General features: G+C 49.8%; 1 pseudogene; it reads left to right on the forward strand.

Annotated features, from left to right (window-relative positions):
* The first annotated feature begins 2637 nt into the window (after positions 1 to 2637).
* LOC135531291 (axin-1-like) overlaps positions 2638 to 26257 on the forward strand; it is a 42521-nt pseudogene continuing 18901 nt past the window's right edge.

Raw genomic sequence — 26257 nt, forward strand, 5'->3', positions numbered from 1 at the left:
CGAGTTACCTCTGCTGTGGTATGATGAAACTGGCTCTCATGAGGACCTCCACAGGAAAGGAAGACCCAGAGTTACCTCTGCTGTGGTATGATGAAACTGTCTCTCATGAGGACCGCCACAGGAAAGGAAGACCCAGAGTTACCTCTGCTGTGGTATGATGAAACGGTCTCTCATGAGGACCGCCACAGGAAAGGAAGACCCAGAGTTACCTCTGCTGTGGTATGATGAAACTGGCTCTCATGAAGACCGCCACAGGAAAGGAAGACCCAGAGTTACCTCTGCTGTGGTATGATGAAACTGGCTCTCATGAGGACCTCCACAGGAAAGGAAGACCCAGAGTTACCTCTGCTGTGGTATGATGAAACTGTCTCTCATGAGGACCTCTGCTGTGGTATGATGAAACTGTCTCTCATGAGGAGCGCCACAGGAAAGGAAGACCCAGAGTTACCTCTGCTGTGGTATGACGAAACGGTCTCTCATGAGGACCTCCACAGGAAAGGAAGACCCAGAGTTACCTCTGCTGTGGTATGATGAAACTGTCTCTCATGAGGACTGCCACAGGAAAGGAAGACCCAGAGTTACCTCTGCTGCAGATGATAAGTTCATTAGAGTTACCAGCCTCAGAAAACGACAATTAACTGCACCACATATTGCAGCCCAAATAAATGCTTCACAGAGTTCAAGTAACAGACACATCTCAACATCAACTGTTCAGAGGAGGCTACGTGAATCAGGCCTTCATGGTCGAATTGCTACAAAGAAACCACTACTAAAGGACACCAATAAGAAGAGACTTGCTTGGGCCAAGAAACACGAGCAATGAAAATTATACCAGTGTAAATGTGTCCTTTGGTATGGACTCCAAATTTTAGATTTTTGGTTCCATACGCTGTGTCTTTCTGCATGTGTGTTTCCCACCGTGAAGCATGGAGGAGGAGGTGTGAGGGTGCTTTGCAGGTGACACTGTGATTTATTTAGAATTCAAAGCACACTTAACCAGCATGGCTACCACAGCATTCTGCAACGATAAACCATCTCATCTAGTTTGTGCTTAGTGGGAATATCATTTGTTTTTCAACAGGACAATGAACCAACACATCCAGGCTGTGTAAGGGCTATTTGACCAAGAAGGAGAGTGGAGTGCTGCATCAGATGACCTGGTCTCCACAATCACCCGACCTCATCCCAATTGAGATGGTTTGGGATGAGTTGGACCGCAGAGTGAAGGAAAAGTAGCCAACAAGTGCTCAGCATGTGGGAACTCCTTCAAGACTGTTGGAAAAACATTCCAGGTGACTACACCATGAAGCTGGCTGAGAGAATGCCAAGAGTGTTCAAAGCTGTCATCAAGGCAAAGGATGGCTACTTTGAATAATCTAAAATATATTTTGACTTGTTTAACACTTTTTTGGTTACTACATGATTCCATATGTGTTATTTCATAGTTTTGATGTGTAGTTGAACGTTAAAATAAAGTAAAACCCTTGAAGGAGTAGGTGTGTCCAACATTTTGACTGGTGTACTGTATAACTAGAATTATAGTATATTTCTAATGTTTGAATACATAGACTATGGTTGATTGCACTGGCCAAGTAACTATGAGTATAATGACTTGGTTTTACTATTGAGTCTCCCTCCTTCCTTTCCGATCTCTCCCCCTCTCCTCTCTTTCTCCCCTCCATCGCACCCTCCCCCCTTCTCTCCACAGGTCGATGCCTGACTTACTGACTACAGGCGTGTGACCGACAGCTCGACTGTCGGCGGCATGCTCTCACGCTGTCCTGCTGTCAGTCACTCTGGAGATGGGTTCTGCGCCAAGGCGACCGGAGCAGCAACAGCGGAAAGGTAGATTTAATCAGATTTCTTCGTTTATATAATGTCTGTTTTGGGCTGTTGTTTCTGGTTTACTTTTTTTGTCTATTTAATTGTAGGGACTATCTTTATTTTTTTTTAAATATGTTTTAAAATCGAAGACAAGAGGCTACTTTTGCTTTTGGTTCGTCTCTACCTGTCTGTTTTTATTGAGCACATACTGTCATGTGAAACGTGTTTCTAGTCGCCGCTGTGTTGGACCCTGTAAACCATTCAGAGGTGCGCGTTCGGCCACGTCGTTCTATTAATTTGCCATTCGGTTCACATTGCACGAAAAGTATTGATTCTTCGATTCTGCTTATTGATCAGTGGTTTGTAATTGCTTGGTTATTGTCTCGACATTCTATCTCGCGTGTAATGTGACGGGTGTCATCAGTGTATTCATTGTGACGTCATAATCGATCATTTCTTTAAAGTACCTTATAGCCCTTTCCTGCACGAGGACAGAAATATTTTTTTTCATTATTGAGATACATTTTTGTTTGTCTTCTTTAATCTTTCCTGAATAAACCCAACAATTTAACCAATATTCTGTACCATTATCCATCCTGTGTTTATTAATTGAGTCAATTCAATACCTACATCATATTTGGTTTCTTATTAAAATTGGCAATTGTTTATTGGCAATGTTCTGAACATTCGCTCCACGGGACATTCCAATGTGCTCCTCTCTCCCGGTGTTGTGTCCTCTCTCCCGGTGTAGTGTGTCTTTCCGAACGGACGAGGCGCTGTTAAACACACACTCGATACTTAGCGCACACCGACCGTCATTCTCTCTCCCTCTCTGCTTGGAGTGTATTTGGAGACCTCCATGGCCACGGGGAGTTGAGAGGGCAAGACGGAAAGGCTTGTTGTCTTTCACGTTTTAATACTACCAAGTTGTCCTTATGCCGCGTTTCACACACTACTGTTCTCGCCACTATCCCCGATGCGGTGGAAAACGGGGTGCGGGCTTTCAGATACGGTAGGTTGTATACTTTCAGCCGCTAAAAACGGGATGTTTTGGTTTTATGTTTTTAGGTAGCTTGTTAGCCCTTTAGCCAAGCGGCGGCGGGGGTGAAACGTGCCTTCGCTTTCTTCTTGTGTGTTTTGATCCGTGATCGAAGGGGCTGGTTGCGCTTTGATCGATCAAACGGCGTCGGGATGTTCGTATCCCGTCCGGGTTAGTTTAGTAATCTGGCTCATGTTTACTGTGTTAAAGTAGTGTGTTGCGGGCCACCTCAAGGGGCTGAGTGGAGGACAGGGAAGGCAGCAGGCCCGTCTTGTGTGGAGTTTGTTGCCTTGTACCCCCCTCTTCCACCGTCTTTCGGAGAGGCCGAGATGAATGGGATCTCACTTCAACGCGATGGGAGGGAGAGGCTTGCTACGGTATCGGAGGAAGCGAGATACTGTACCGGAGGAAGCGAGAGGACTGGACTAAACGGCTGGCTATTGTACCGGAGGAAGCGAGATACTGTACCGGAGGAAGCGAGATACGGTACCGGAGGAAGCGAGATACGGTACCGGAGGAAGCGAGAGGGCTGAACTAACCGGCTGGTTACTGTACCGGAGGATCAAGCTATGTTTTTTTGTTAAACGGGCAGCGAACTAACTAACGCGTACCGGCGACGTTAATGTAACGAAGCTAACTAGCTATTAGCTAACGTTAGTTCTCCACTGTTCTCTTGTTTAATTAACCATAACTTCTGTTTTGATGAGCTATTTACGGTGCTACCAGACCAACAACTAACCGGTGGTTTATAATGACCGTATTTCCTAACCAGTCCGGTGATGATCCTTGCTGTTAGCCGTCATTGTGAAAGTTGAAAGCAGCATGGCTCTGCTAGAAGGTGCCAGGTACAACCTCTTTTTGACGAGTTAGCCAGTGTAGAAGTTATTAGCTTCAAAACATGTTCCTGTTGACCTTAATTCATTGTGTCTGTAGAAGGAAGACCAGCGGTTCCGTGTTTTACAGTATAAACATATCGCAGCTTATCGTCCTGAATCAACACGACAGGACATTCCTCCCTTGTTCCTCTTCTCTTCTGTCCTCTTTCTCTGACTCAGATAATAAGTATTCTTTTAGTTTCACCTCTCCCATCCTCTTGTCTCTGTGCTCTTCCCTCTTTTCTCCCAGAGGGTCAATCTGTGGTCAGTATGTTCATTCTTTAGTTCAGCTCTGACCCTCTCAGGACCATCCCCCTCTTCTCCCCTCTCTCTTCTGTCAGGTAGGACCATCCCCCTCTTCTCTCCTCTCTCTTCTGTCAGGTAGGACCATCCCCCTCTTCTCTCCTCTCTCTTCTGTCAGGTAGGACCATCCCCCTCTTCTCTCCTCTCTCTTCTGTCAGGTAGGACCATCCCCCTCTTCTCCCCTCTCTTCTGTCAGGTAGGACCATCCCCTCTTCTCCCCTCTCTTCTGTCAGGTAGGACCATCCCCCTCTTCTCCCCTCTCTCTTCTGTCAGGTAGGACCATCCCCCTCTTCTCCCCTCTCTCTTCTGTCAGGTAGGACCATCCCCCTCTTCTCTCCTCTCTCTTCTGTCAGGTAGGACCACCCCCTCTTCTCTCCTCTCTCTTCTGTCAGGTAGGACCACCCCCTCTTCTCTCCTCTCTCTTCTGTCAGGTAGGACCATCCCCCTCTTCTCTCCTCTCTCTTCTGTCAGGTAGGACCATCCCCCTCTCCTCTCTCTTCTGTCAGGTAGGACCATCCCCCTCTCCTCTCCTCTCTCTTCTGTCAGGTAGGACCATCCCCCCTCTCCTCTCTCTTCTGTCAGGTAGGACCATTCCCCCTCTTCTCTCCTCTCTCTTCTGTCAGGTAGGACCACCCCCTCTTCTCTCTCTCTCTTCTGTCAGGTAGGACCATCCCCCTCTCCTCTCTCTTCTGTCAGGTAGGACCATCCCCCCTCTCCTCTCTCTTCTGTCAGGTAGGACCATCCCCCTCTCTCCTCTCTCTTCTGTCAGGTAGGACCATCCCCCTCTTCTCTCCTCTCTCTTCTGTCAGGTAGGACCATCCCCCTCTTCTCTCCTCTCTCTTCTGTCAGGTAGGACCATCCCCCTCTTCTCTCCTCTCTCTTCTGTCAGGTAGGACCATCCCCCTCTTCTCTCCTCTCTCTTCTGTCAGGTAGGACCATCCCCCTCTCCTCTCCTCTCTCTTCTGTCAGGTAGGACCATCCCCCTCTTCTCCCCTCTCTCTTCTGTCAGGTAGGACCATCCCCCTCTTCTCTCCTCTCTCTTCTGTCAGGTAGGACCATCCCCCTCTTCTCTCCTCTCTCTTCTGTCAGGTAGGACCATCCCCCTCTTCTCTCCTCTCTCTTCTGTCAGGTAGGACCACCCCCCTCTTCTCTCTCTTCTGTCAGGTAGGACCATCCCCCTCTTCTCCCCTCTCTCTTCTGTCAGGTAGGACCATCCCCCTCTTCTCTCCTCTCTCTTCTGTCAGGTAGGACCATCCCCCTCTCCTCTCCTCTCTCTTCTGTCAGGTAGGACCATCCCCCTCTTCTCTCCTCTCTCTTCTGTCAGGTAGGACCATCCCCCTCTTCTCTCCTCTCTCTTCTGTCAGGTAGGACCATTCCCCTCTTCTCTCTCTTCTGTCAGGTAGGACCATTCCTCTCTTCTCTCCTCTCTCTTCTGTCAGGTAGGACCATCCCCCTCTTCTCTCCTCTCTCTTCTGTCAGGTAGGACCATCCCCCTCTTCTCTCCTCTCTCTTCTGTCAGGTAGGACCATCCCCTCTTCTCTCTCTCTCTTCTGTCAGGTAGGACCACCCCCTCTTCTCTCCTCTCTCTTCTGTCAGGTAGGACCATCCCCCTCTCCTCTCTCTTCTGTCAGGTAGGACCATCCCCCTCTTCTCCCCTCTCTCTTCTGTCAGGTAGGACCATCCCCCTCTCCTCTCTCTCTCTTCTGTCAGGTAGGACCATCCCCCTCTTCTCTCCCTCTCTCTTCTGTCAGGTAGGACCATCCCCCTCTCCTCTCTCTCTCTTCTGTCAGGTAGGACCATCCCCCTCTTCTCTCCTCTCTCTCTTCTGTCAGGTAGGACCATCCCCCTCTTCTCTCCTCTCTCTTCTGTCAGGTAGGACCATTCCTCTCTCTCTCTTCTGTCAGGTAGGTCCATTCCTCTCTCTCATCCCCCTCTCCTCTCCTCTCTCTTCTGTCAGGTAGGACCATTCCTCTCTAACTCATCCCCCTCTCCTCTCTCTTCTGTAGGTAGGACCATTCCTCTCTAACTCATCCCCCTCTCCTCTCTCTTCTGTCAGGTAGGACCATTCCTCTCTAACTCATCCCCCTCTCCTCTCTCTCTTCTGTCAGGTAGGACCATTCCTCTCTAGCTCTTCTGTCAGGTAGGACCATTCCTCTGTAACTCATCCCCCTCTCCTCTTCTGTCAGGTAGGACCATTCCTCTCTAACTCATCCCCCTCCTCTCTCTTCTGTCAGGTAGGACCATTCCTCTCTAACTCATCCCCCTCTCCTCTCTCTCTTCTGTCAGGTAGGACCATTCCTCTCTAGCTCTTCTGTCAGGTAGGACCATTCCTCTGTAACTCATCCCCCTCTCTTCTCTGTCAGGTAGGTCCATTCCTCTCTAACTCATCCCCCTCTTCTCTCCTCTCTCTTCTGTCAGGTAGGACCATTCCTCTCTAACTCATCCCCCTCTTCTCTCCTCTCTCTTCTGTCAGGTAGGACCATTCCTCTCTAACTCATCCCCCTTCTCTCCTCTCTCTTCTGTCAGGTAGGACCATTCCTCTCTAACTCATCCCCCTCTTCTCTCCTCTCTCTTCTGTCAAGTAGGACCATCCCTCTCTAACTCATCCCCCTCTCCTCTCTCTTCTGTCAAGTAGGACCATTCCTCTCTAACTCATCCCCCTCTCCTCTCCCACTACAGGAAGAATCTCTCATCTTCAGCTGTTCTAGAGGTGTGGGTGTGACCGGTGCCCGACCCAGTGGTCCCCGACCAGAGACATGAGTGTGGTCCGAGACCCACAGGGGGCCTACAGGGGGGTGGGAGGGGGCGACCATCTGGGGGGTCTAGGGGTGGGGATGGGGGTGGACCCCCACAGCCACTTCACAGAGCACGCCCCTCGACCCCCTGTCCCTGGAGAAGAGGGGGACAACCGTGACCCCCACCACCTCCCCTCCAGCCATGGAGGCCGCGCCCCCACCCAGTCCACCTGCTACCCCCCCTCCAAAACAGACCCCTCCTTCCGTAGTAGCGAGTCCCCTTCCTCGGCCACCCCCAGGCGGCCGGACCTGGACCTAGGGTACGAGCCTGAGGGCAGCGCCTCCCCCACGCCTCCCTACCTGAAGTGGGCGGAGTCGCTCCACTCTCTCCTGGATGACCAGGAGGGCATCCAGCTGTTCAGGGGCTTCCTGAGACAGGAGGGCTGTGGGGACCAGCTGGACTTCTGGTTCGCCTGCTCCGGATTCAGGAAGAGCAGCCAGGAGAAGAGGCCCAAGCTGGCCAAGGCCATTTACAGGTAGGGATGACTCTTCTCTCTCTCATCTCGAGTCTCTCTTTCTCTCCTATTCTCTCTCATCTCTATTCTCTCTCATCTCTATTCTCTCTCTCATCTCTATTCTCTCTCTCATCTCTATTCTCTCTCTCATCTCTATTCTCTCTCTCATCTCTATTCTCTCTCTCATCTCTATTCTCTCTCTCTTTCTCTCTATTCTCTCTTTCTCTCTATTCTCTCTTTCTCTCTATTCTCTCTTTCTCTCTATTCTCTCTTTCTCTCTATTCTCTCTTTCTCTATTCTCTCTATCTCTCTATTCTCTATCTCTCTATTCTCTCTCTCTCATCTCTCTATTCTCTCTCTCTCATCTCTCTATTCTCTCTCTCTCATCTCTCTTCTCCCATCTCTCTTCTCTCATCTCTCTTCTCTTTCTCTCTATTATCTCTCTTTCTCTCTTCTCTCATCTCTCTATTCTCTCTCTCTCATCTCTATTCTCTCTTTCTCTCTATTCTCTCTCTCTCTATTCTCTCTCTCATCTCTATTCTCTCTCTCATCTCTATTCTCTCTCTCATCTCTATTCTCTCTCTCATCTCTATTCTCTCTCTCATCTCTATTCTCTCTCTCTTTCTCTCTATTCTCTCTTTCTCTATTCTCTCTCTCATCTCTATTCTCTCTCTCATCTCTATTCTCTCTCTCATCTCTATTCTCTCTCTCTTTCTCTCTATTCTCTCTTTCTCCTATTCTCTCTTCTCTCTATTCTCTCTCATCTCTATTCTCTCTCTTTCTCTCTATTCTCTCTCTCTCTTCTCTCTCATCTCTATTCTCTCTCATCTCTATTCTCTCTCTCATCTCTATTCTCTCTCTCTTTCTCTCTATTCTCTCTTTCTCTCCTATTCTCTCTTTCTCTCTATTCTCTCTCATCTCTATTCTCTCTCTCTTTCTCTCTATTCTCTCTTTCTCTCTATTCTCTCTTTCTCTCTATTCTCTCTTTCTTTCTCTCTATTCTCTCTATTCTCTCTATTCTCTCTCATCTCTCTTTTCTCTCTCTCTCATCTCATCTCTCTCTCTCTCATCTCTATATCTCTCTCTCTCATCTCTCTATTCTCTCTCTCATCTCTTCTCCCATCTCTCTTCTCTCATCTCTCTCTTCTCTCTATTATCTCTCTTTCTCTCTTCTCTCATCTCTCTATTCTCTCTCTCTCTTTCTTTCTATTCTCTCTCTTTCTCTCTTCTCTCATCTCTCTATTCTCTCTCTCTCATCTCTATTCTCTCTTTCTCTCTATTCTCTCTCTCTCTATTCTCTCTCTCTCTCTATTCTCTCTTTCTCTCTATTCTCCCTCTTTCTCTCCTCTATTCTCTCTCTCATCTCTATTCTCTCTCTCTATTTATCTCTATTCTCTCTCTTTCTCTCTATTCTCTCTCTTTCTCTCTATTCTCTTTCTCTCTTTCTCTCTATTCTCTCTCTTTTTCTCTCTATTTTCCCTCTCTTTCTCTCCTCTATTCTCTCTCTCATCTCTATTCTCTCTCTCTATTTATCTCTATTCTCTCTATCTCTCTCTCTTTCTCTCTTCTCTCTCTCATCTCTATTCTCTCTCTCTATTTATCTCTATTCTCTCTATTCTCTCTCTTTCTCTCTTTCTCTCTATTCTCTCTCTTTCTCTCTATTCTCTCTCTTTCTCTCTTTCTCTCTTTCTCTCTATTCTCTCTCTTTTTCTCTCTATTTTCCCTCTCTTTCTCTCCTCTATTCTCTCTCTCATCTCTATTCTCTCTCTCTATTTATCTCTATTCTCTCTATCTCTCTCTCTTTCTCTCTTCTCTCTCTCTTTCTCTCTATTCTCCCTCTTTCTCTCTATTCTCTCATCTCTTTATTCTCTCATCTCTCTATTCTCTCTCTCTCTCATCTCTCTTTCTTTCTAATCTCTCTCTTTCTAATCTCTCTCTTTCTTTCTATTCTCTCTCTTTCTTTCTATTCTCTCTCTTTCTTTCTATTCTCTCTCTTTCTTTCTATTCTCTCTCTTTCTTTCTAATCTCTCTCTTTCTTTCTATTCTCTCTCTTTCTTTCTATTCTCTCTCTTTCTTTCTATTCTCTCTCTTTCTTTCTATTCTCTCTCTCCCTCTTCCTCTCTCTCTGTTCTCTCATCTCTATTCTCTCTCTCTCTTTCTCTATTCTCTCTCATCTCAATTCGCTCTCTCTCATCTCTATTCTCTCTCTTTCTTCTCTCTTTCTCTCTCTATTCTCTCTCTCTCTCTCTTTCTCTTCTCTCTCTTTCTCTCCTCTTTCTCTCTCTTTCTCTCTCTCTCTTTTTCTCCTCTCTGTCTTTCTCTCTATTCTCTCTCTCTCTCTCTCTCTCTCTCTCTCAGCTCTATTCTCTCTCTCTCTCTCTCATCTCTATTCTCTCTCATCTCTATTCTTTCTCTCTCTTTCGCTCTTTCTCTCTATTCTCTCTCTCATCTCTGTATTCTCTCTCCTTCCAGGAAGTATATTCAGGATAGTAACGGCATCGTGTCGAGGCAGATTAAACCAGCTACTAAGAGCTTCATCAGAGACTGTGTGGTTCGACTGCATCTGGACCCTGCCATGTTCCAACAGGTAGCAATGCATCAACCAATCATTATGTGGTATTGGAATAGGTAGCAATGCATCAACCAATCATTATGTGATGTTGGAATAGGTAGCAATGCATCAAACTCTCTCTGTGTTGCTGCTGGTGTGGAACCCAGCTTCCCTCTCTCTGTGTTTCTGCTGGTAGTGAACCCAGCTTCCCTCTCTCTGTGCTGCTGCTGGTGTGGAACCCAGCTTCCCTCTCTCTGTGTTCTGCTGGTGTAGAACCCAGCTTCCCTCTCTCTGTGTTGCTGCAGGTGAAGAACCCAGCTTCCCTCTCTCTGTGTTGCTGCTGGTGAAGAACCCAGCTTCCCTCTCTGGGATGTGTGTTGCTGCTGGTAGAGAACCCAGCTTCCCTCTCTGGGATGTGTGTTGCTGCTGGTGAAGAACCCAGCTTCCCTCTCTCTGTGTTGCTGCAGGTGTAGAACCCAGCTTCCCTCTCTCTGTGTTGCTGCAGGTGTAGAACCCAGCTTCCCTCTCTCTGTGTTGCTGCAGGTGTAGAACCCAGCTTCCCTCTCTCTGTATTGCTGCCGGTGTAGAACCCAGCTTCCCTCTCTCTGTGTTGCTGCTGGTGTAGAACCCAGCTTCCCTCTCTCTGTATTGCTGCAGGTGTAGAACCCAGCTTCCCTCTCTCTGTATTGCTGCAGGTGTAGAACCCAGCTTCCCTCTCTCTGTGTTGCTGCAGGTGTAGAACCCAGCTTCTCTCTCTCTGTGTTGCTGCTGGTGTGGAACCCAGCTTTCCTCTCTCTGTGTTGCTGCAGGAGTAGAACCCAGCTTCCCTCTCTGGGATGTGTGTTGCTGCAGGTGAAGAACCCAGCTTCCCTCTCTCTGTGTTGCTGCTGGTGATGAACCGAGCTTCCCTCTCTGGGATGTGTGTTGCTGCTGGTGAAGAACCCAGCTTCCCTCTCTGTGATGTGTATTGCTGCAGGTGAAGAACCCAGCTTCCCTCTCTCTGTGTTGCTGCAGGTGTAGAACCCAGCTTCCCTCTCTCTGTGTTGCTGCTGGTGTAGAACCCAGCTTCCCTCTCTCTGTGTTGCTGCAGGTGAAGAACCCAGCTTCCCTCTCTCTGTGTTGCTGCTGGTGAAGAACCCAGCTTCCCTCTCTCTGTGTTGCTGCAGGTGTAGAACCCAGCTTCCCTCTCTCTGTGTTGCTGCAGGTGTAGAACCCAGCTTCCCTCTCTCTGTGTTGCTGCAGGTGTAGAACCCAGCTTTCCTCTCTCTGTATTGCTGCAGGAGTAGAACCCAGCTTCCCTCTCTGGGATGTGTGTTGCTGCAGGTGTAGAACCCAGCTTCCCTCTCTCTGTGTTGCTGCAGGTGGAGAACCCAGCTTCCCTCTCTCTGTATTGCTGCAGGAGTAGAACCCAGCTTCCCTCTCTGGGATGTGTGTTGCTGCAGGTGTAGAACCCAGCTTCCCTCTCTCTGTGTTGCTGCAGGTGTAGAACCCAGCTTCCCTCTCTCTGTGTTGCTGCAGGTGTAGAACCCAGCTTCCCCTCATTTTTAGTCTCACTTTCGTTTTTTTTTTTTTTGTTTTCGTTTTTATAGCCCGAATGAACAATAAAGTTTTTTGAAACTTTGTACTGAAGCGAAGTTGTCCCTGTCTTCCAGGCCCAGACGGAGATCCAGAGCACCATGGAGGAGAACACCTACCCTCTGTTTCTGAAGTCAGACACCTACCTGGATTACACCCAGACAGGGGAGGAGAGCCCCAAACCACCCAGCCACCACAGCTCCTCATCGGGTCCCGGGCAGCCTGGCTACCTGCCCACCCTCACAGAGGACGTAGAGTGGAGGTGTGTGTCTGTGTGTCTAGAGTGTATTGTGTTGTTGTCGTCAGCACCATGTCACCAGGTTAAACTCCTGGTCCATGTGACTGTAACTTGGTGAATTAAGGTGGTTGTGTTTCAGGTGCCGGGAGGAGGAAGAGGAGGAGGAAGAAGAGGAGAGCGGGGATACGCAGGCCAGCAGGCTGACCCAGAGGTTGCTAATGGAGACGGCTCCTCACAGAGTGTCGACCAATCGGAGAGCAGGGGAAAGCCGAGAGTACAGGTAGGAGTCCAGAGAGAGTGTGTATGGATGGGTGTGTGTATGGATGGGTGTGTGTATGGATGGGTGTGTGTATGGGGGTGTGCGTATGGATGTGTGTGTGTGCGTATGGATGTGTGTGTGTGCGTATGGATGTGTGTGTGTGCGTATGGGTGTGTGTGTGCGTATGGGTGTGTGTGTGTGTATGGATGGGTGTGTGTGTGTATGGATGGGTGTGTGTGTGTATGGATGGGTGTGTGTGTGTATGGATGGGTGTGTGTGTGTATGGATGGGTGTGTGTGTGTATGGATGGGTGTGTGTGTGTATGGATGGGTGTGTGTGTGTGTGTGTATGGATGGGTGTGTGTGTGTATGGATGTGGGTGTGTGTTTGGATGTGTGTGTGTGTGTTTGGATGTGTGTGTGTGTTTGGATGTGTGTGTGTGTTTGGATGTGTGTGAGTGTGTGTTTGGATGGGAGTGTGTGTATGGATGTGTGTGTGTGTGTGTGTGTGTGTTTGGATGTGTGTGTGTGTATGGATGTGTGTGTGTGTTTGGATGTGTGTGTGTGTGTTTGCGCCTGATTGTGTGAAATTCATGACAGTGTTTAGTATTTGTCCGAGTGGTTGCTATGCAGTTGTGCCTGTATGTTTGTACGCGTCCTACGCCGGGAGGACGCCCGTATCGCCGGGAGGACGCCCGTATCGCCGGGAGGACGCCCGTATCGCCGGGAGGACGCCCGTATCGCCGGGAGGACGCCCGTATCGCCGGCAAGGCGAACAGCCATCATGTTGGAAACGGACATCATCACGCTGTCGTCCAGAGTCACGTTCATCTTCCAAGATTTAGCTTCAATAATTAACATACAACGAGTTTGATCTGCTTCCTGTTTTGATTTTTACCCTGGAAAAAAATATAGAGATACTGGTATCATCATAGCTGTAGTGTTGTCTGATGAGGGAATATATATATATATAACACACAATACTCCATAATGTAAAACAAAAACAGTTATTTATTTGACATTTATTAAAAATAAAAGACTGACATTTACGTAAGTATTCAAACCCTTTACTCAGCACTTTGTAGAAGTACTTTTGGCAGCGATTACAGCCTCAAGTCTTCTTGGGTATGACGCTACAAGCTTGGCACATCTGTATTTGGGGAGTTTCTCCCATTCTTCTCTGCAGTTCCTCTCAAGCTCTGTCAGGTTGGATGGGGAGCGTTGCTGCACAGCTATTTTCAGGTCTCTCCAGAGATGTTCGATTGGGGTCAAGTCCGGGCTCTGGCTGGGCCACTCAAGGACATTCAGAGACTTGTCCTGAAGCCACTCCTGCGTTGTCTTGGCTGTGTGTTTAGGGTCTGAGGTCCTGAGTGCTCTGGAGCAGGTTTACATCAAGGATCTCTCTGTACTTTGCTCTGTTCATCTTTCCCTCGATCCTGACTAGTCTCCCAGTCCCTGTCACTGAAAAACATCCCCACAGCATGATGCTGCCACCACCATGCTTCACCGTAGGGATGCTGCCACCACCATGCTTCACCGTAGGGATGCTGCCACCACCATGCTTCACCGTAGGGATGCTGCCACCACCATGCTTCACCGTAGGGATGCTGCCAGATTATCTCCACACGCTTTGCATTCAGGCCAAAGAGTTCAATCTTGGTTTCATCAGACCAGAGAACCTTGTTTCTCATGGTCTGAGAGTCCTTTAGGTGCCTTTTGGCAAACTCCAAGCGTGATGTCATGTTCCTTTTACTGAGTAGTGGCTTCCGTCTGGCCACTCTACGATAAAGGCCTGATTGGTGGAGTGCTGCAGAGATGGTTGTCCTTCTGGAAGGTTCTCCCATCTCCACAGAGGACCTCTGGAGCGCTGTCAGAGTGATCATCGGGTTCTTGGTCACCTCCCAGACCATTTACATTACATTTAAGTCATTTGGCAGACGCTCTTATCCAGAGCGACTTACAAATTGGTGAATTCACCTTATGACATCCAGTGGAACAGCCACTTTACAATAGTGCATCTAAATCATTTAAGGGGGGGGGTGAGAAGGATTACTTTATCCTATCCTAGGTATTCCTTAAAGAGGTGGGGTTTCAGGTGTCTCCGGAAGGTGGTGATTGACTCCGCTGTCCTGGCGTCGTGAGGGAGTTTGTTCCACCATTGGGGGCCAGAGCAGCGAACAGTTTTGACTGGGCTGAGCGGGAACTGTACTTCCTCAGTGGTAGGGAGGCGAGCAGGCCAGAGGTGGATGAACGCAGTGCCCTTGTTTGGGTGTAGGGCCTGATCAGAGCCTGGAGGTACTGCGGTGCCGTTCCCCTCACAGCTCCGTAGGCAAGCACCATGGTCTTGTAGCGGATGCGAGCTTCAACTGGAAGCCAGTGGAGAGAGCGGAGGAGCGGGGTGACGTGAGAGAACTTGGGAAGGTTGAACACCAGACGGGCTGCGGCGTTCTGGATGAGTTGTAGGGGTTTAATGGCACAGGCAGGGAGCCCAGCCAACAGCGAGTTGCAGTAATCCAGACGGGAGATGACAAGTGCCTGGATTAGGACCTGCGCCGCTTCCTGTGTGAGGCAGGGTCGTACTCTGCGGATGTTGTAGAGCATGAACCTACAGGAACGGGCCACCGCCTTGATGTTAGTTGAGAACGACAGGGTGTTGTCCAGGATCACGCCAAGGTTCTTAGCGCTCTGGGAGGAGGACACAATGGAGTTGAGTTGTCAACCGTGATGGCGAGATCTCCCCCGATTGCTCAGTTTGGCCGGGCGGCCAGCTCTAGGAAGAGTCTTGGTGGTTCCAAACTTCTTCCATTTAAGAATGATGGAGGCCACTGTGTTCTTGGGGACCTTCAATGCTACAGACATTGTTTGGTTCCCTTCCCCAGATCTGTGCCTTGACACAATCCTGTTTCGGAGATCTACGGACAATTCCTTCGACCTCATGTCTTGGTTTTTGCTCTGACATGCACTGTCAACTGTGGGACCTTATATAGACAGGTGTGTGCCTTTCCAAATCATGTCCAATCAATTGAATTTACCACAGGTGGACTCCAATGTAGAAACATGTAAAAGATGATCAATGGAAACAGGATGCATGTCATAGCAAAAGGTCTGATTTATGTAAATACAGTATTTATATTTTTCTTTTTTTTTGCAAATATTTCTATAAAATCCTGTTTTCGCTTTTGTCATTATGGGGCATTATGCGTTGATTGATGAGAATTGTGTTATTTAATCAATTTTAGAACAAGTAATGTAACGTAACAAAATGTGGAAAATGTGAAGGGGTCTGAATACATTCTGTGTGTGACCTCAGACCATGCAGAGGGCCAGTGGTTAACCCCTACTACATTCTGTGTGTGACCTCAGACCATGCAGAGAGCCAGTGGTTAACCCCTACTACATTCTGTGTGTGACCTCAGACCATGCAGAGGGCCGGTGGTTAACCTCTACTACATTCTGTGTGTGACCTCAGACCATGCAGAGAGCCAGTGGTTAACCCCTACTACATTCTGTGTGTGACCTCAGACCATGCAGAGGGCCAGTGGTTAACCTCTACTACATTCTGTGTGTGACCTCAGACCATGCAGAGAGCCAGTGGTTAACCCCTACTACATTCTGTGTGTGACCTCAGACCATGCAGAGGGCCAGTGGTTAACCTCTACTACATTCTGTGTGTGACCTCAGACCATGCAGAGAGCCAGTGGTTAACCCCTACTACATTCTGTGTGAGACCTCAGACCATGCAGAGAGCCAGTGGTTAACCTCTACTACATTCTGTGTGTGACCTCAGACCATGCAGAGAGCCGGTGGTTAACCTCTACTACATTCTGTGTGTGTGACCTCAGACCATGCAGAGGGCCAGCGGTTAACCCCTACTACATTCTGTGTATGACCTCAGACCATGCAGAGGGCCAGTGGTTAACCCCTACTACATTCTGTGTGTGACCTCAGACCATGCAGAGGGCCAGTGGTTAACCTCTACTACATTCTGTGTGTGACCTCAGACCATGCAGAGGGCCAGTGGTTAACCTCTACTACATTCTGTGTGTGACCTCAGACCATGCAGAGGGCCAGTGGTTAACCTCTACTACATTCTGTGTGTGACCTCAGACCATGCAGGGAGCCAGTGGTTAACCCCTACTACATTCTGTGTGTGACCTCAGACCATGCAGAGGGCCAGCGGTTAACCCCTACTACATTCTGTGTGTGACCTCAGACCATGCAGAGGGCCAGCGGTTAACCCCTACTACATTCTGTGTGTGACCTCAGACCATGCAGAGAGCCAGCGGTTAACCCCTACTACATTCTGTGTGAGACCTCAGACCATGCAGAGGGCCAGTGGTTAACCCCTACTACATTCTGTGTGTGACCTCAGACCATGCAGAGGGCCAGTGGTTAACCCCTAATACATTCTGTGTGTGACCTCAGACCATGCAGAGGGCCAGCGGTTAACCCCTACTACATTCTGTGTGTGACCTCAGACCATGCAGAGAGCCAGCGGTTAACCCCTACTACATTCTGTGTGAGACCTCAGACCATGCAGAGGGCCAGTGGTTAACCCCTACTACATTCTGTGTGTGACCTCAGACCATGCAGAGGGCCAGTGGTTAACCCCTAATACATTCTGTGTGTGACCTCAGACCATGCAGAGGGCCAGTGGTTAACCTCTACTACATTCTGTGTGTGTGTGACCTCAGACCATGCAGAGGGCCAGTGGTTAACCTCTACTACATTCTGTGTGTGTGTGACCTCAGACCATGCAGAGGGCCAGTGGTTAACCTCTACTACATTCTGTGTGTGTGTGTGTGTGTGTGTGACCTCAGACCATGCAGAGGGCCAGTGGTTAACCCCTACTACATTCTGTGTGTGACCTCAGACCATGCAGAGGGCCAGTGGTTAACCCCTACTACATTCTGTGTGTGACCTCAGACCATGCAGAGAGCCAGTGGTTAACCCCTACTACATTCTGTGTGTGACCTCAGACCATGCAGAGGGCCAGTGGTTAACCCCTACTACATTCTGTGTGTGACCTCAGACCATGCAGAGGGCCAGTGGTTAACCCCTACTACATTCTGTGTGTGACCTCAGACCATGCAGAGAGCCAGCGGTTAACCCCTACTACATTCTGTGTGTGACCTCAGACCATGCAGAGAGCCAGTGGTTAACCCCTACTACATTATGTGTGTGACCTCAGACCATGCAGAGAGCCAGTGGTTAACCCCTACTACATTATGTGTGTGACCTCAGACCATGCAGAGAGCCAGTGGTTAACCCCTACTACATTCTGTGTGTGACCTCAGACCATGCAGAGAGCCAGTGGTTAACCCCTACTACATTCTGTGTGTGACCTCAGACCATGCAGAGGGCCAGTGGTTAACCTCTACTACATTCTGTGTGTGACCTCAGACCATGCAGAGGGCCAGTGGTTAACCCCTACTACATTCTGTGTGTGACCTCAGACCATGCAGAGGGCCAGTGGTTAACCTCTACTACATTCTGTGTGTGACCTCAGAACATGCAGAGGGCCAGTGGTTAACCCCTAATACATTCTGTGTGTGACCTCAGACCATGCAGAGAGCCAGTGGTTAACCCCTACTACATTCTGTGTGTGACCTCAGACCATGCAGAGAGCCAGTGGTTAACCCCTAATACATTCTGTGTGTGACCTCAGACCATGCAGAGAGCCAGTGGTTAACCCCTACTACATTCTGTGTGAGACCTCAGACCATGCAGAGAGCCGGTGGTTAACCCCTACTACATTCTGTGTGAGACCTCAGACCATGCAGAGAGCCGGTGGTTAACCCCTACTACATTCTGTGTGTGACCTCAGACCATGCAGAGGGCCAGTGGTTAACCTCTACTACATTCTGTGTGTGACCTCAGACCATGCAGAGGGCCAGTGGTTAACCTCTACTACATTCTGTGTGTGACCTCAGACCATGCAGAGGGCCAGTGGTTAACCTCTACTACATTCTGTGTGTGACCTCAGACCATGCAGAGGGCCAGTGGTTAACCTCTACTACATTCTGTGTGTGACCTCAGACCATGCAGAGGGCCAGTGGTTAACCTCTACTACATTCTGTGTGTGACCTCAGACCATGCAGAGGGCCAGTGGTTAACCTCTACTACATTCTGTGTGTGACCTCAGACCATGCAGGGAGCCAGTGGTTAACCCCTACTACATTCTGTGTGTGACCTCAGACCATGCAGAGAGCCAGTGGTTAACCCCTACTACATTCTGTGTGTGTGACCTCAGACCATGCAGAGAGCCAGTGGTTAACCCCTACTACATTCTGTGTGTGACCTCAGACCATGCAGAGAGCCAGTGGTTAACCCCTACTACATTCTGTGTGTGACCTCAGACCATGCAGAGAGCCAGTGGTTAACCTCTACTACATTCTGTGTGTGACCTCAGACCATGCAGAGGGCCAGTGGTTAACCTCTACTACATTCTGTGTGTGTGTGACCTCAGACCATGCAGAGAGCCAGTGGTTAACCCCTACTACATTCTGTGTGTGTGTGACCCCAGACCATGCAGAGAGCCGGTGGTTAACCCCTACTACATTCTGTGTGTGTGTGACCTCAGACCATGCAGAGAGCCGGTGGTTAACCCCTACTACATTCTGTGTGTGTGTGACCTCAGACCATGCAGGGAGCCAGCGGTTAACCTCTACTACATTCTGTGTGTGACCTCAGACCATGCAGAGAGCCAGTGGTTAACCTCTACTACATTCTGTGTGTGACCTCAGACCATGCAGAGGGCCAGTGGTTAACCTCTACTACATTCTGTGTGTGTGTGACCTCAGACCATGCAGAGAGCCAGTGGTTAACCCCTACTACATTCTGTGTGTGTGTGACCCCAGACCATGCAGAGAGCCAGTGGTTAACCTCTACTACATTCTGTGTGTGACCTCAGACCATGCAGAGAGCCAGTGGTTAACCCCTACTACATTCTGTGTGTGTGTGACCCCAGACCATGCAGAGAGCCAGCGGTTAACCTCTACTACATTCTGTGTGTGACCTCAGACCATGCAGAGGGCCAGCGGTTAACCCCTACTACATTCTGTGTGTGTGACCTCAGACCATGCAGAGAGCCAGTGGTTAACTCCTACTACATTCTGTGTGAGACCTCAGACCATGCAGAGAGCCAGTGGTTAACTCCTACTACATTCTGTGTGTGACCTCAGACCATGCAGAGAGCCAGTGGTTAACTCCTACTACATTCTGTGTGTGACCTCAGACCATGCAGAGGGCCAGCGGTTAACCCCTACTACATTCTGTGTGTGTGACCTCAGACCATGCAGAGAGCCAGTGGTTAACTCCTACTACATTCTGTGTGAGACCTCAGACCATGCAGAGAGCCAGTGGTTAACTCCTACTACATTCTGTGTGTGACCTCAGACCATGCAGAGAGCCAGTGGTTAACTCCTACTACATTCTGTGTGTGTGACCTCAGACCATGCAGAGAGCCAGTGGTTAACTCCTACTACATTCTGTGTGTGTGACCTCAGACCATGCAGAGAGCCAGTGGTTAACTCCTACTACATTCTGTGTGAGACCTCAGACCATGCAGAGAGCCAGTGGTTAACTCCTACTACATTCTGTGTGTGACCTCAGACCATGCAGAGAGCCAGTGGTTAACTCCTACTACATTCTGTGTGTGACCTCAGACCATGCAGAGAGCCAGTGGTTAACTCCTACTACATTATGTGTGTGACCTCAGACCATGCAGAGAGCCAGTGGTTAACCTCTACTACATTCTGTGTGTGTGTGACCTCAGACCATGCAGAGAGCCAGTGGTTAACCCCTACTACATTCTGTGTGTGACCTCAGACCATGCAGAGGGCCAGCGGTTAACCTCTACTACATTCTGTGTGTGTGTGTGACCTCAGACCATGCAGAGGGCCAGTGGTTAACCTCTACTACATTCTGTGTGTGACCTCAGACCATGCAGAGAGCCGGTGGTTAACCTCTACTACATTCTGTGTGTGTGTGACCTCAGACCATGCAGAGGGCCGGTGGTTAACCTCTACTACATTCTGTGTGTGACCTCAGACCATGCAGAGAGCCGGTGGTTAACCTCTACTACATTCTGTGTGTGACCTCAGACCATGCAGAGGGCCAGTGGTTAACCTCTACTACATTCTGTGTGTGTGTGACCTCAGACCATGCAGAGGGCCAGTGGTTAACCCCTACTACATTCTGTGTGTGACCTCAGACCATGCAGAGGGCCAGTGGTTAACCTCTACTACATTCTGTGTGTGACCTCAGACCATGCAGAGAGCCGGTGGTTAACCTCTACTACATTCTGTGTGTGACCTCAGACCATGCAGAGAGCCGGTGGTTAACCCCTACTACATTCTGTGTGTGACCTCAGACCATGCAGAGAGCCGGTGGTTAACCCCTACTACATTCTGTGTGTGACCCCAGACCATGCAGAGGGCCAGTGGTTAACCTCTACTACATTCTGTGTGTGACCTCAGACCATGCAGAGGGCCAGCGGTTAACCCCTACTACATTCTGTGTGTGTGACCTCAGACCATGCAGAGGGCCGGTGGTTAACCCCTACTACATTCTGTGTGTGAGACCTCAGACCATGCAGAGAGCCAGTGGTTAACCCCTACTACATTCTGTGTGTGTGACCTCAGACCATGCAGAGAGCCAGTGGTTAACCCCTACTACATTCTGTGTGTGTGACCTCAGACCATGCAGAGAGCCAGCGGTTAACCTCTACTACATTCTGTGTGTGTGTGTGTGTGTGTGTGACCTCAGACCATGCAGAGGGCCAGTGGTTAACCCCTACTACATTCTGTGTGTGTGTGTGTGTGTGTGTGACCTCAGACCATGCAGAGGGCCGGTGGTTAACCCCTACTACATTCTGTGTGTGAGACCTCAGACCATGCAGAGAGCCAGTGGTTAACCCCTACTACATTCTGTGTGTGTGACCTCAGACCATGCAGAGAGCCAGTGGTTAACCTCTACTACATTCTGTGTGTGTGTGTGTGTGTGTGTGACCTCAGACCATGCAGAGGGCCGGTGGTTAACCCCTACTACATTCTGTGTGTGAGACCTCAGACCATGCAGAGAGCCAGTGGTTAACCCCTACTACATTCTGTGTGTGTGACCTCAGACCATGCAGAGAGCCAGTGGTTAACCCCTACTACATTCTGTGTGTGTGACCTCAGACCATGCAGAGGGCCAGTGGTTAACCCCTACTACATTCTGTGTGTGTGTGACCTCAGACCATGCAGAGAGCCAGTGGTTAACCCCTACTACATTCTGTGTGTGTGACCTCAGACCATGCAGAGAGCCAGCGGTTAACCTCTACTACATTCTGTGTGTGTGTGTGTGTGTGTGTGTGACCTCAGACCATGCAGAGGGCCAGTGGTTAACCCCTACTACATTCTGTGTGTGTGTGACCTCAGACCATGCAGAGGGCCAGCGGTTAACCCCTACTACATTCTGTGTGTGTGTGACCTCAGACCATGCAGAGAGCCGGTGGTTAACCCCTACTACATTCTGTGTGTGACCTCAGACCATGCAGAGAGCCAGCGGTTAACCCCTACTACATTCTGTGTGTGTGTGTGTGTGACCTCAGACCATGCAGAGGGCCAGTGGTTAACCCCTACTACATTCTGTGTGTGTGTGTGTGTGTGTGTGACCTCAGACCATGCAGAGGGCCAGTGGTTAACCCCTACTACATTCTGTGTGTGTGTGACCTCAGACCATGCAGAGAGCCAGTGGTTAACCCCTACTACATTCTGTGTGTGTGTGTGTGTGACCTCAGACCATGCAGAGGGCCAGTGGTTAACCCCTACTACATTCTGTGTGTGTGTGTGTGACCTCAGACCATGCAGAGGGCCAGTGGTTAACCCCTACTACATTCTGTGTGTGTGTGTGTGTGACCTCAGACCATGCAGAGGGCCAGTGGTTAACCCCTACTACATTCTGTGTGTGTGTGTGTGTGACCTCAGACCATGCAGAGGGCCAGTGGTTAACCCCTACTACATTCTGTGTGTGTGTGTGTGTGACCTCAGACCATGCAGAGAGCCAGTGGTTAACCCCTACTACATTCTGTGTGTGTGTGTGTGTGACCTCAGACCATGCAGAGGGCCAGTGGTTAACCTCTACTACATTCTGTGTGTGTGTGTGTGTGACCTCAGACCATGCAGAGGGCCAGTGGTTAACCTCTACTACATTCTGTGTGTGTGTGTGTGTGACCTCAGACCATGCAGAGGGCCAGTGGTTAACCCCTACTACATTCTGTGTGTGACCTCAGACCATGCAGAGGGCCAGTGGTTAACCTCTACTACATTCTGTGTGTGACCTCAGACCATGCAGAGGGCCAGTGGTTAACCTCTACTACATTCTGTGTGTGACCTCAGACCATGCAGAGGGCCGGTGGTTAACCCCTACTACATTCTGTGTGTGACCTCAGACCATGCAGAGGGCCAGTGGTTAACCCCTACTACATTCTGTGTGTGACCTCAGACCATGCAGAGGGCCAGTGGTTAACCCCTACTACATTATGTGTGTGACCTCAGACCATGCAGAGGGCCGGTGGTTAACCCCTACTACATTCTGTGTGTGACCTCAGTCCATGCAGAGGGCCAGTGGTTAACCCCTACTACATTCTGTGTGTGACCTCAGACCATGCAGAGGGCCAGTGGTTAACCTCTACTACATTCTGTGTGTGACCTCAGACCATGCAGAGGGCCAGTGGTTAACCCCTACTACATTCTGTGTGTGTGTGACCTCAGACCATGCAGAGGGCCGGTGGTTAACCTCTACTACATTCTGTGTGTGTGTGTGTGTGTGTGTGTGTGTGTGTGTGTGTGTGTGTGACCTCAGACCTTGCAGAGAGCCAGTGGTTAACCTCTACTACATTCTGTGTGTGACCTCAGACCATGCAGAGGGCCAGTGGTTAACCCCTACTACATTCTGTGTGTGTGTGACCTCAGACCATGCAGAGGGCCGGTGGTTAACCTCTACTACATTCTGTGTGTGTGTGTGTGACCTCAGACCATGCAGAGAGCCAGTGGTTAACCTCTACTACATTCTGTGTGTGACCTCAGACCATGCAGAGGGCCAGTGGTTAACCCCTACTACATTCTGTGTGTGACCTTAGACCATGCAGAGGGCCAGTGGTTAACCTCTACTACATTCTGTGTGTGTGTGTGTGTGTGTGTGACCTCAGACCATGCAGAGGGCCAGCGGTTAACCTCTACTACATTCTGTGTGTGACCTCAGACCATGCAGAGGGCCAGTGGTTAACCCCTACTACATTCTGTGTGTGACCTCAGACCATGCAGAGGGCCAGTGGTTAACCCCTACTACATTCTGTGTGTGACCTCAGACCATGCAGAGGGCCAGCGGTTAACCCCTACTACATTCTGTGTGTGACCTCAGACCATGCAGGGAGCCGGTGGTTAACCTCTACTACATTCTGTATGTGACCTCAGACCATGCAGAGGGCCGGTGGTTAACCCCTACTACATTCTGTGTGTGACCTCAGACCATGCAGAGGGCCGGTGGTTAACCCCTACTACATTCTGTGTGTGTGTGTGTGTGTGTGTGTGTGACCTCAGACCATGCAGGGAGCCAGTGGTTAACCCCTACTACATTCTGTATGTGACCTCAGACCATGCAGAGGGCCGGTGGTTAACCCCTACTACATTCTGTGTGTGACCTCAGACCATGCAGAGGGCCGGTGGTTAACCCCTACTACATTCTGTGTGTGTGTGTGTGTGTGTGTGTGACCTCAGACCATGCAGGGAGCCAGTGGTTAACCCCTACTACATTCTGTGTGTGACCTCAGACCATGCAGAGGGCCGGTGGTTAACCCCTACTACATTCTGTGTGTGTGTGACCTCAGACCATGCAGAGGGCCAGTGGTTAACCTCTACTACATTCTGTGTGTGTGTGTGTGTGTGACCTCAGACCATGCAGAGAGCCAGTGGTTAACCTCTACTACATTCTGTGTGTGACCTCAGACCATGCAGAGGGCCGGTGGTTAACCTCTACTACATTCTGTGTGTGACCTCAGACCATGCAGAGAGCCAGCGGTTAACCCCTACTACATTCTGTGTGTGACCTCAGACCATGCAGAGGGCCGGTGGTTAACCCCTACTACATTCTGTGTGTGACCTCAGACCATGCAGAGAGCCAGCGGTTAACCCCTACTACATTCTGTGTGTGACCTCAGACCATGCAGAGGGCCAGTGGTTAACCTCTACTACATTCTGTGTGTGACCTCAGACCATGCAGAGGGCCGGTGGTTAACCCCTACTACATTCTGTGTGTGACCTCAGACCATGCAGAGAGCCAGCGGTTAACCTCTACTACATTCTGTGTGTGTGTGTGTGTGTGTGACCTCAGACCATGCAGAGGGCCAGCGGTTAACCTCTACTACATTCTGTGTGTGACCTCAGACCATGCAGAGGGCCAGCGGTTAACCTCTACTACATTCTGTGTGTGACCTCAGACCATGCAGAGGGCCAGTGGTTAACCTCTACTACATTCTGTGTGTGACCTCAGACCATGCAGAGGGCCAGTGGTTAACCTCTACTACATTCTGTGTGTGACCTCAGACCATGCAGAGGGCCAGTGGTTAACCTCTACTACATTCTGTGTGTGACCTCAGACCATGCAGAGAGCTGGTGGTTAACCCCTACTACATTCTGTGTGTGTGACCTCAGACCATGCAGAGGGCCAGTGGTTAACCTCTACTACATTCTGTGTGTGACCTCAGACCATGCAGAGAGCTGGTGGTTAACCCCTACTACATTCTGTGTGTGTGACCTCAGACCATGCAGAGAGCTGGTGGTTAACCTCTACTACATTCTGTGTGTGTGACCTCAGACCATGCAGAGAGCTGGTGGTTAACCTCTACTACATTCTGTGTGTGTGACCTCAGACCATGCAGAGAGCTGGTGGTTAACCTCTACTACATTCTGTGTGTGACCTCAGACCATGCAGAGAGCTGGTGGTTAACCCCTACTACATTCTGTGTGTGTGACCTCAGACCATGCAGAGAGCTGGTGGTTAACCTCTACTACATTCTGTGTGTGTGACCTCAGACCATGCAGAGAGCTGGTGGTTAACCCCTACTACATTCTGTGTGTGTGTGTGTGACCTCAGACCATGCAGAGGGCCAGTGGTTAACCTCTACTACATTCTGTGTGTGACCTCAGACCATGCAGAGGGCCAGTGGTTAACCTCTACTACATTCTGTGTGTGTGACCTCAGACCATGCAGAGAGCTGGTGGTTAACCCCTACTACATTCTGTGTGTGTGTGTGTGACCTCAGACCATGCAGAGGGCCAGTGGTTAACCTCTACTACATTCTGTGTGTGACCTCAGACCATGCAGAGGGCCAGTGGTTAACCTCTACTACATTCTGTGTGTGACCTCAGACCATGCAGAGGGCCAGTGGTTAACCTCTACTACATTCTGTGTGTGACCTCAGACCATGCAGAGGGCCAGTGGTTAACCTCTACTACATTCTGTGTGTGACCTCAGACCATGCAGAGGGCCAGTGGTTAACCCCTACTACATTCTGTGTGTGTGTGACCTCAGACCATGCAGAGGGCCAGTGGTTAACCCCTACTACATTATGTGTGTGTGTGTGTGTGTGTGTGTGTGTGACCTCAGACCATGCAGAGGGCCAGCGGTTAACCCCTACTACATTATGTGTGTGTGTGTGTGTGTGTGTGTGTGTGTGACCTCAGACCATGCAGAGGGCCAGCGGTTAACCCTACTACATTCTGTGTGTGACCTCAGACCATGCAGAGGGCCAGTGGTTAACCTCTACTACATTCTGTGTGTGACCTCAGACCATGCAGAGGGCCAGTGGTTAACCCCTACTACATTCTGTGTGTGACCTCAGACCATGCAGAGGGCCAGTGGTTAACCTCTACTACATTCTGTGTGTGACCTCAGACCATGCAGAGAGCTGGTGGTTAACCCCTACTACATTCTGTGTGTGTGACCTCAGACCATGCAGAGGGCCAGTGGTTAACCTCTACTACATTCTGTGTGTGACCTCAGACCATGCAGAGAGCTGGTGGTTAACCCCTACTACATTCTGTGTGTGTGACCTCAGACCATGCAGAGAGCTGGTGGTTAACCTCTACTACATTCTGTGTGTGTGACCTCAGACCATGCAGAGAGCTGGTGGTTAACCTCTACTACATTCTGTGTGTGTGACCTCAGACCATGCAGAGAGCTGGTGGTTAACCTCTACTACATTCTGTGTGTGACCTCAGACCATGCAGAGAGCTGGTGGTTAACCCCTACTACATTCTGTGTGTGTGTGTGTGACCTCAGACCATGCAGAGGGCCAGTGG

The sequence above is a fragment of the Oncorhynchus masou genome, unplaced genomic scaffold, assembly GCF_036934945.1.
Source record: "Oncorhynchus masou masou isolate Uvic2021 unplaced genomic scaffold, UVic_Omas_1.1 unplaced_scaffold_1574, whole genome shotgun sequence".
Lineage (NCBI taxonomy): Eukaryota > Metazoa > Chordata > Actinopteri > Salmoniformes > Salmonidae > Oncorhynchus > Oncorhynchus masou.